This window comes from Drosophila innubila, chromosome X (assembly GCF_004354385.1).
Source record: "Drosophila innubila isolate TH190305 chromosome X, UK_Dinn_1.0, whole genome shotgun sequence".
NCBI lineage: Eukaryota > Metazoa > Arthropoda > Insecta > Diptera > Drosophilidae > Drosophila > Drosophila innubila.
This window is the reverse complement of record NC_047626.1, coordinates 28,095,166-28,104,999: the sequence shown is the minus strand read 5'-3', so window position 1 is coordinate 28,104,999 and position 9,834 is coordinate 28,095,166.

Sequence of the window (9,834 nt, the reverse complement as noted above, 5' to 3'; positions counted from 1 at the left end):
CACTATGAAATGAATGTCGAAAATGTGCAATGCATGGCAAGAAACGACAAACTGGCAACAGAACGTTGCGACGTGCAACACGCGCCACACGAGCAGCGGGAGAGAGAGAGAGGGTCGAAGAGGCGACGCGGGACGTGCAGCTGCGTATAAATTATGAAAAATAAACATAGTTATACGTGCATATAAATTGTTATTATTGACACTATTTTTTATTTAATTTTATTTTTTATATACCCTTTTACCAAATAGAAAAAAATGTGGAAGAAATGCACAATAGGCTAAAAGTCTGAGTCTTATAAACTTTTAATAAATAAATGTCTGTTAGATAAATTATTATTAAATTATAATATGCAAGCAGGCCCTTGACAGAAAACATTTCAATATAATAAAAAAGCATATACACCCAGAAAAACATCAAAATTTTCCAGGGGATATTCAAGTAAAAACTATCTCAAAAGCTGTATAAGCTCGGAATTTCTAAAATTGTAAGAACAATATGGTATAAATTCAAGTACGGTCGTACCTAATTTTGAGATAGTATATTTTTCGGAGTGTAGTAACATTAAGAATGTTTGATGTTAATGGATTAATTAGTCACATTTTCTTAAAAACTCCATCCTTAGACAGGATATGGAGGCAAACTGTTGTATAAAACTCAGTCTCTCCATTTCCATCTAATCTTTATCTTCTAAAAGATTTATGACAAGAACGAGTCAGTTTTTTCTTTTCACAGTTGAAAAAAGCATTATTGTTGAGAAGAATTTAAATATTATTTAAATGTAAAAGAAAGCACTATATTTTGAAATACATAAAGATATTCAGCCAGTATTCACAATAAATATTTTTGCGAAACTTTCAAATTGGATAACTGCTAGACGGGCATTCCCCTTGTATCACATTTATACACCACATGGGTTTTATTTTTGTTATTTATTTTTATTTTTATTTTTTTTATGATTTGTGTGTGTTGCCGCTGCTGTTGAAGGCTTCATTTTGTTTGGATTTCATGGCCTGAAAACTATTGAAAATGATTTCAATGTATTCAATTCGTTATCGATTTAATTTCGCTTATTTTACTTTGTGTACTTAAGCATATTAAGTGATGTTTAAATACATACTAGCTTATGTATATCGTATGTATACTTTTTATATTATCGTATTCCACATTGAATTATTGTTTTTTTTTTGTCGTTTTGTCCAAACTTTCATTTCTTGAGTCGCTCTCATAAAAATAACTATGGGAAATTGCTCATCCGCCACTTTGTGCCTCCCCTCATAGACAATGTGACCCTAAATGAAATCAAAATATTTGCAAAGCATCTTGGCATGCTTTTCCCTCTTGTCTTATGGTTATATTGGGGCTCAGCATGAGCGTGATGAGGCCGTTGTCAACGCTGGTAGTAAACGTGTCGTATGCGTAATATGCGTATTCCGTAATAGACACACACGACGAGTACTATATTTGCCAACATGCTCAACAGTTTTTCCAAGCTATGCAAATAACAAATGAAAAACTCAGGGGAGATTTGAAAAACAATAGACACAGAAAAATGATTTTTTAATATTTACAAGGTTTTTGTTTTGTTCATATGGAGTACGAGTGTACTCGTAATAGAGACAAGTTGGTAATGATTATATATATTTGGTATGATTACACTAGGCAACAGCCCAAAAATTAAACGAACAAAACTCACTTTTTTTTGGATAGATTTGGGGCCACAAACGACGAAAAACAGCTTTTTTTTTTTTTTTTTTTAGAATTTTTTAAAAATCTTTTTTGTTTGTGGTCCGATTTCGAAATTTAGTTGGGATGTAAAGGGCAATTCAAGATACCCAATTTATGAGTTTGATTGAGATATCTTCAAAAACAAAAAAGTTTTTCATACAAAAAGTTGATATTCTACCGCTCTGTCCTATGTCAGATATATGATAAGTGGACCGATTTGAACCAACTTCGGTCATAATGCATAAGACCAACTTAAATACAAATTCTATCAGATTAGTTCAAATACCTCTTAAAACAAAAAAGTTGTTTATACTAAGACTTGATTTTATACCGATCGGTCGTACGACAGCTATATGATATAGTAGACCGATTTCAACCGGTGTTGGTGAAGAAATTTAAGGCAACATAAAATACACAAGTTGTTAGTTTGGTTGAAATAGAAAATAAGAAAGTTTTTCATACTAACGATGGATATTCGACCGATCGATCCTATGGCAGCTATATTAAAAAGTCAATTGAACCAAATTCGGTAGAGATATATAACATATTACCTGCCAGATTGGATAATATATCTTAAGAAACAGCAGAAGTTTTCATATTTTAAAAATCAAATCTTAAACGACGCGTAATTAATGCTGCTATGTATAGAAACGAAAATTTAATTAATTGTTTTCGAGTTTTCCTTGAATTTTAAAGTAAAAAAAGCTGAAAAAAGGCTAAGCAAAAAATCATAATTTTCTTAATTAAAAAATTTATAATTATTAGTTAAAATGTTTATAATGCATAAGAAAATATATTGTTGTAGCGAATAAGTAAATATAAAAAAATAAATATAATGGTTATTCTGTGGTCTATAGGAACTTAATATTAGTTTGAAGACTAAAGAGAAAGAGAAAAGCGAAAATCATTCAAGTGCTAGCAATTTGGCTTTAGCTGTGTCAATTGGCCAACTTAACTGAAAGTGTTGGACAAATGAGAAAGTTGCCTAAGTAGATGCTTCAACACCTTTGCCAGCCACCTTCTAGCTACATAGCTGACAGCTACTTATGAGTTCACGTGTGTGGCAATATGTACATACAAACAGAGGCATATTTAACTGTTAAGCTCGCACTTTTTACGCACATTTCACATGCCACACGATGACAAATCATTGCCCCGAAATCGAGAAAGACGTTGACTGAGATGCGAGTCTGAGACTGGGATGGGGATTGGTATTGTGATGGTATTGGTACCGATGTGACTGAAGAACCATTGAGATTGAAGCCTACGGTTACTCGCACATTTGACAAAGACGTCAGCCAGAGTGGAATGACGAATGCGTATATGAATGTGCATGTGAATACGAATACAAATACGAATGTGAATGTGAATGTGAGTGGAACTTAGCAGTTATTCCATTCCATAGTCTGTCAATACACAAATTTATGCAAGCTGTTCTCGCAACGAGTTCCCAACAGGCTCAGTCACAGGCACCCCTCCCTCACATTGGCTCGAATACCCCCCTCACCACCTTCTTCCCTTCTGAACGCACCTCCAGCTGTGCTGCGTTACTCAAACATATGCGGGGTTCACAGATCTCTCAGTTGGGGTTTGTGTTTTTCTTTTGCTGTTTTTAGACCATTGTTTTTTCACTCTCTTCATTTCTCTTTGCTTCTCATCGCTGTCTCTAATTTTTTTGTTCTGTTTTGTTTAAGCAACAAAGGCGCGTATACGTAATATAATGTGCATGCATTACGTATACGCACGTACATATATACGCATGTATTTCGATATAGAAACTAGTGTCATTCATTGTTGGTTAGGATATGCCAGAGCACTCATATTCACATTCATACATACTCGTATACCAATATGCGTATACTCGTTTATACTTGTACAATATCTCTGGGTATTGTGTTCAAATGTAGTTACATAATTTGCTGCTCGGCTGCTCGACTCAACTGCTACTGCTGTTTTTGACACACAAATTAGAGCCATGGCCGTAACATTCATGTGCCGGCTTCTACAGAAAAATATGCAATAAATATGAAACTGAAAATGAAACTCAAACTAAAACGTCAGCTGCCCGAAACGATGAGGAGTATCATTGAAAATTGCGTATACGTATGTGATTTGTGAACGCGGGACGGGCGTAAAGAAGAAGAAGATTTTTCTGAAAAATGAATAATCAGAATATTGTAAGAAAAAAATAAAATAAAAACGTAACTCGTGGATACGCAAAAGAGAAAAGGAAATAAAAAAAGAAAGCAAACCAATCAACAAGCAAATCCAATACAACCCAAGGGACAAGGCGAAGCGCCTCAGCTCTTGACACAAGCGAGGACACTAACTAACACCCAACGCGCCCTTGCAGCATGCTCCTGCCACCATCCCTGCCCCCGCCTGAAATGCCACACGCCCCAATGCCCAACGCCCAAGCGCCCACATAAAGAATTCAAATCGTATTGCCACTTAAACTCAAAACGGCTCGCTACACATGTCACATTGTGTGTGTGTGTGTGTTATGTGTATTTGTGTGTGTGTGTGTGTATGTGTGCTGTGCGTGTGTGCGATTCCCGGTCCTGCTGAGCGCGTTTTGCTTTCAATTATGGCTGCCATCAAGCCCGAAACTGAAATGTTTGAATACATTGCCATTTAGTCCACGACAGGGCAGCATAGAAACTGGTAAGGAATGATGAGCATGCTGGGTCGACACTGGGGACACTTCCAAATGGCAATGGGATGAGCAAACGGAGATAGGGACAGCTGCGGGGGTGGGGGTGGGGGTGGGGGCGTGCCAACGCATATATCACAAATGCGACACAATACGTAAATCAAATGATATGCGACTGCAAGTATGACAAGTATGTATTATGTTAGTAACTACGAGTATGTATTATCAGCATCGCCATATTGTGAAAGCCCACCTATCTCCCCCATGCCAAATACCCCTCCACTTTGCTGGCTATAACACGCAGAACCGCAGAAGAGCGTGCTGTGGAGCTGAGTCGTCTGGGGTTTGGGCCAGTCTACTTTGGTCTGGCCTGATCTGGTCCTGCTACTGATGTTGATGCTGATGCTGATGCCGTTTCTGGTCCCGTGACTAAGCAACAACATCAACAACAACAACAACAACAACGACGAGAGCCAAAACAAGTCAGAAGTAACAACACACACGAGTGACATGTTTATCGCCATATTTTCCGAGCCATGACTAAAGAGGCAAAGGCATAAATACTGTGAAAAGCAGGCGACAAAAGTTCAAGTGGAATGATAAACGGTAACGGTAACGGTAACGGTAACTGTAACGGGAATGAGCATTCAACTGGGAACAGGAACAAGAATAAGCATAAGCATCGTCCATAGGCTCAAAATGCGTACAGGGTAAGCTTTATTATTGGGTAGGAGTAATACGAATCTTGCTTCGATGCCAAGTGAAGCGCCTTTTTGGCCAGAAGATAAACAAAACTTAACTGAATTTTAATGCCTGTCAGAATAAATAACTATTGAAGCTCCAATGTGAACTCATTCAAGAGTTCATTTTAGGGGGACAATTTACAAAAAGAGATTTTGTAATAAATCGAGGCCATTTAACTTTTCAAAAACTTTCCCAAGATTTAATATTCATCAAGTTAAAGACTGATTTCGTTTGACACCAATAGATGAACGAAAATCGAAAGATATCACGGAGTAAAACCAGTCCTATGACCGAAAAGAGTATACCCCGAAGAGTGCAAAGGATCTAATGTCCCATCTGACTTAATAAGGATCGAGGATAACGCCCGACATATCTGTTCGAGGATAGTTCGATATTTTGAGAAGGAAGAAACCACTTGCAGCAATATCTGCGTGATTTTCTGAAAGTCCTAGATGTCCCTTTGGCCAGTACTTTTTGCAACAGAGTTTTTTCTGGAAGAATCTGCACACTTCAGGAACGTACTGTCCTCGTAGAAACATAAAAGCACATTCTGAAGTTGATTACTGCCAAGTCTGTCTCACTACCAGAGTTACTGCAATAATAAGTTTTCTTGACCACTAATCCAGTTTGAAAAGAACCCAAGGTGAAATCAAGAACCTTGTCTCTTTTGTCTTTTATATTTGCAATATCTTAATGAATACACATTAGAATCTAGTGACTAGAACCTCAAAGTGGCTCTCACTTATTTTCTAAGCATGAAACTTTCAAGTTTATTTCTGTATTTCACAAAAATTTATAGATAACACGACTTTAATCACAAAACCTTGACTTACCTATACGATAAATCTATAATGTAACAATTTAATACGATTAGTCGGCTAAATAATTGGGTTGATCTCAGCACTTTGAGTACATTTATCGATAACGTGATTTTTGACATAAATAATTGACTAAACGATAATAAGTTATAATCTGCTATTGTGTCAACAGATTGAAGGAAAGTATTTAGTGATCAATAAGCGTAATAACTGAATTGATTTCAATTTTATGGACACATTTATCGATAACTTGATTTGAACTGATTGCCATTACAGATTGTTCCGCGTCAAACAATTGACAAACTGCATTACACAATGTGACAGCTGCTTTGGGAATATATGTATGTTTGTATGTCTGTAGGTCTGTATGTATGTAGATAGAGGAGGTGGTGCTGTTGCTGGCTATCAATCTGCATGCATAGCATCCATCATCCGAAAAACGGAGTCAGATACAAATATGGCGACACAGAAACCATTTGCAAATATGTACATACTACATACACATATACATAAATCGTGCACACATGCACATGCATATGTATGTATATACATATATGGAAGTACGTATGTGACAAAATCGGTGGCTTTTGTCAATTGGCATTCCCATGTTGCGACATGAACCGAGGGGCTGCAACGCTGATGTCATGCGTAAAAAAAAACCGTCATTGAGATGTCAACTGTGAACAGTGTGACCGGTTGCCGGTTCCCAGTGCCCAGTCCCTCAACCAGTCTCCTATCTGCTCCCCCTTCTATCTTGGTGTCCATGTGGTAAGCCAATAAATATCGTGTTTAAGCCAACACCCAAACAAAGTGAAGTGAAAATAACACAGCGACCGTTTGGCCCAATCGCTTGGTCATAAGCGGGTCGAAAGGGACATAGGTGCGGGGGTAGAATACGGGGAGGGAATGGAAGGAAGAGTAGGTGGAGCTGTGGCCATTGTGTACGCACATGGCAAACAGTGTGAAGGCGTTGGAGCATAAACAGTTTTTGACATTGTCAGGCCCAAGACACATGCTAATGCCAGCCCAACAGACTCTCTGTCTTTCCCTCCTTCTCTCTATCCACTATCTCTCTCTCGCTCTGTCTCTGTGTGTGCCACTCTCATGCTGCATGTGGGTGTGTGTGTGTGTGTGTGTGTCGGCTTTGTTGAGACCGCACACGGCTTGTCCAGCCAGCCATAAACGTTATCTGCTCATTGCGACAAATGCATGAATAGTTGCGTCTCATGCTCTTGTTACCGAGTATTATGTATACCCTATAACCAACAAATGGGCATAACACAATGCACAATAACGAATTGAAGTCGTGCAAATGTTTAAATGTACATACAAACATATATAAGCAGGCAATTCGACAAAAGGATGCCGCCTTTGACCCTAATTATTTTGATAAGCATCAACAGTCCCAGTCAATAATAATACACTTACCTCTAGTCGGAAATCTCAGCTTTGAAATGCGCTTTGATTTATCTCAATAATGTTTCCAGATATAATTATTATCAGACATAATGAAATCAAGCAAAAAAAAAGGACTGTATTTTAAAGTCTTATTGTCAAATTGAAAATTGTTTAATGCAACATATACATATATAACTTTTACATAAAATTTGAATGTAAATGTATGTAACGGATCCATCATGTTTGTCCGATGACTAATTGGTTGCAAAGTTCAATTTATGAGGGATTGACGGTTTACAAGGCATATTTCAAATATTAACTGTCCTTTATTTGTGGTGGGAAATCGATTTTTAATCAATTCTTAGCAAGGGCTGCCACCTTTTGTCAAAAAATCGCCTTTAATGATACAGGATCGCCTTCAAGCCTGTAAATTTGATCCTAACTTTGAAATTTGTATACGGTAAAGGCCTACTTAACATAAGGGCTCTATACCGGCTTTTTTTCGTTACGGCGTCATACCGATCTCAGTGTAAAAAAGACTGTAAATACAGTTATCAAATTTTGCAAGACCTGTTCACTATATCACTAAGCAAATAACCTATAGAGAAGTCATTTTATACAACGAAAATGCCCCCAGACATTCTGTCCACTGGTGAAACGGTTCTTTTTTCCAGTCCATAGAAATTTTGAACGGTGGACGCAATGTCAGGGGGCATTTTCGTTGTATGAAATGACTCTGAAATTATATCTCTGATATAGTTATTAAACCTCTTAACTAGATATTGAAAAACCGGGTAAACCACATCAGGTAACAAAAAAATTTCAAACTTAGTGCTTGAAAAGTTTAGAGTATATATTTCAGCTGTGGTACTATTCATAAAAGATACAGAAAATATTAACAACATTTATAATTATTGAAGTATTTGGCAAATTTTTAATTGTCTTTACAGGTGTGTTCCAGAAATCTCTGGGGATTTTGAAGAGAAATGTTTTTGAAAACAACCGTATGAAATGTTTGTGTTTCTGAAAAGTCGGAGATTTAATATTTTTGAACTTATTTTTTTTTTTACTTTCTTATTTAATTCAAAGATATTTTAGTTCAATTTAATAAATATTTAATTTTGTCAAGTCTCTCAAATTTTTTTAGACAATTGAAAGCAATGGTTTCTTTTTTTCAGGAACACCAACAATTGCTTTTCGGTTGCTTTATCGCTCTTATAAATTTGTAGAACACACCTGATAGGCATTTTAATTTTATTTGAAAATCAATTTTATTTTGGGGCATAGAATATTTCTTTTTCCATGCTTTTTATAGAAAATTTGTAGAACATGCCTGAATGCTCTTTTAAGATTATGTATGGTGAGTGCGCACATAAAACTACTCTCCGAAAAAGTCTTAGCTTATATAGTTTTGCCAAAAATTCACGACTACTAATATTATCTCGAGGTTGTATTGCTAGTACAAATATCCAAGTGTTTCATAGAAATCTCTAAAAGCAATCCAAAAGTTCTTATTTTCCTAAAACCAAGCAACCAATTCTAAAAAATTTCATAAAATCTTTTGTGGAGATTTGGTAAAATTTAAAAGTTTGCATTCATTAAATTATTTTATTTTATTTGTTGAAATTTGAAATAGTTTTATGGCAGTCGACTGTAGTGACTTAAGAAATACATATTGTACATAAAAAATATGAAATCACTGACATTTTGTAAGCACCGAAATTTTCAAAGGGCTATTCTTAAAATCATTTCTTTAAAAAATCTCTAGAGGTTCTTGGTGTGTGGATATACAAAGAAATAATTTTTATTGGCACCCCCTAACGCAGGAAGCTGCCTACGCCCTTGGTTGATTTGTCAAAATTTGAATTTTTTCGGTTGCTCTGCAAATATTTATCTAAATGTAAGAGTTCACTTCATTGGGTGCTCACTATATTTTGATTTGAGTGTATATAAAATTCGTGAGCTGTAAGCGGCTTTAGGGTCAAAGGAAATATATTTTAGTAAAAACAAATGATAGTTAAGGGACGTTATTCGTAGAAAACTTAGGGCCGGTTTTCCAAATGCCTTTTTAAGGGGTATGATAACTATACAGCAGATATTTTGAAGTAAATTGTATAGAAATCAATGTCAAATTTGAATTTATCTATTTTATAAGATTAAAAGAGACATTGAAAAACCGTCCCTAAGTATATTTTCTAATATTTTAAAATGAATTTGAAAACTTTTCTCATCTGCTTACAAATGCTCTACAGTGTGGCAAGGACCACAGGAATCAATTAGGGCTTAGGGCTGCAACACATTATATTAAAAAAAAACAGAACTAGAACTCAAATTTTGTGAAAGACTAATGAGCTTAGTAGAAGAAGCTACATTCGAACAGACTCTCCCTCTCTCTCTTCTGTAACAAATAGAAAATACAAAAAAATAAAATTAAAAATCTGCAAAACTTTCATATTTTTACGGATCAAGTTCTCTTTTGTCCTTCTCTACACTTG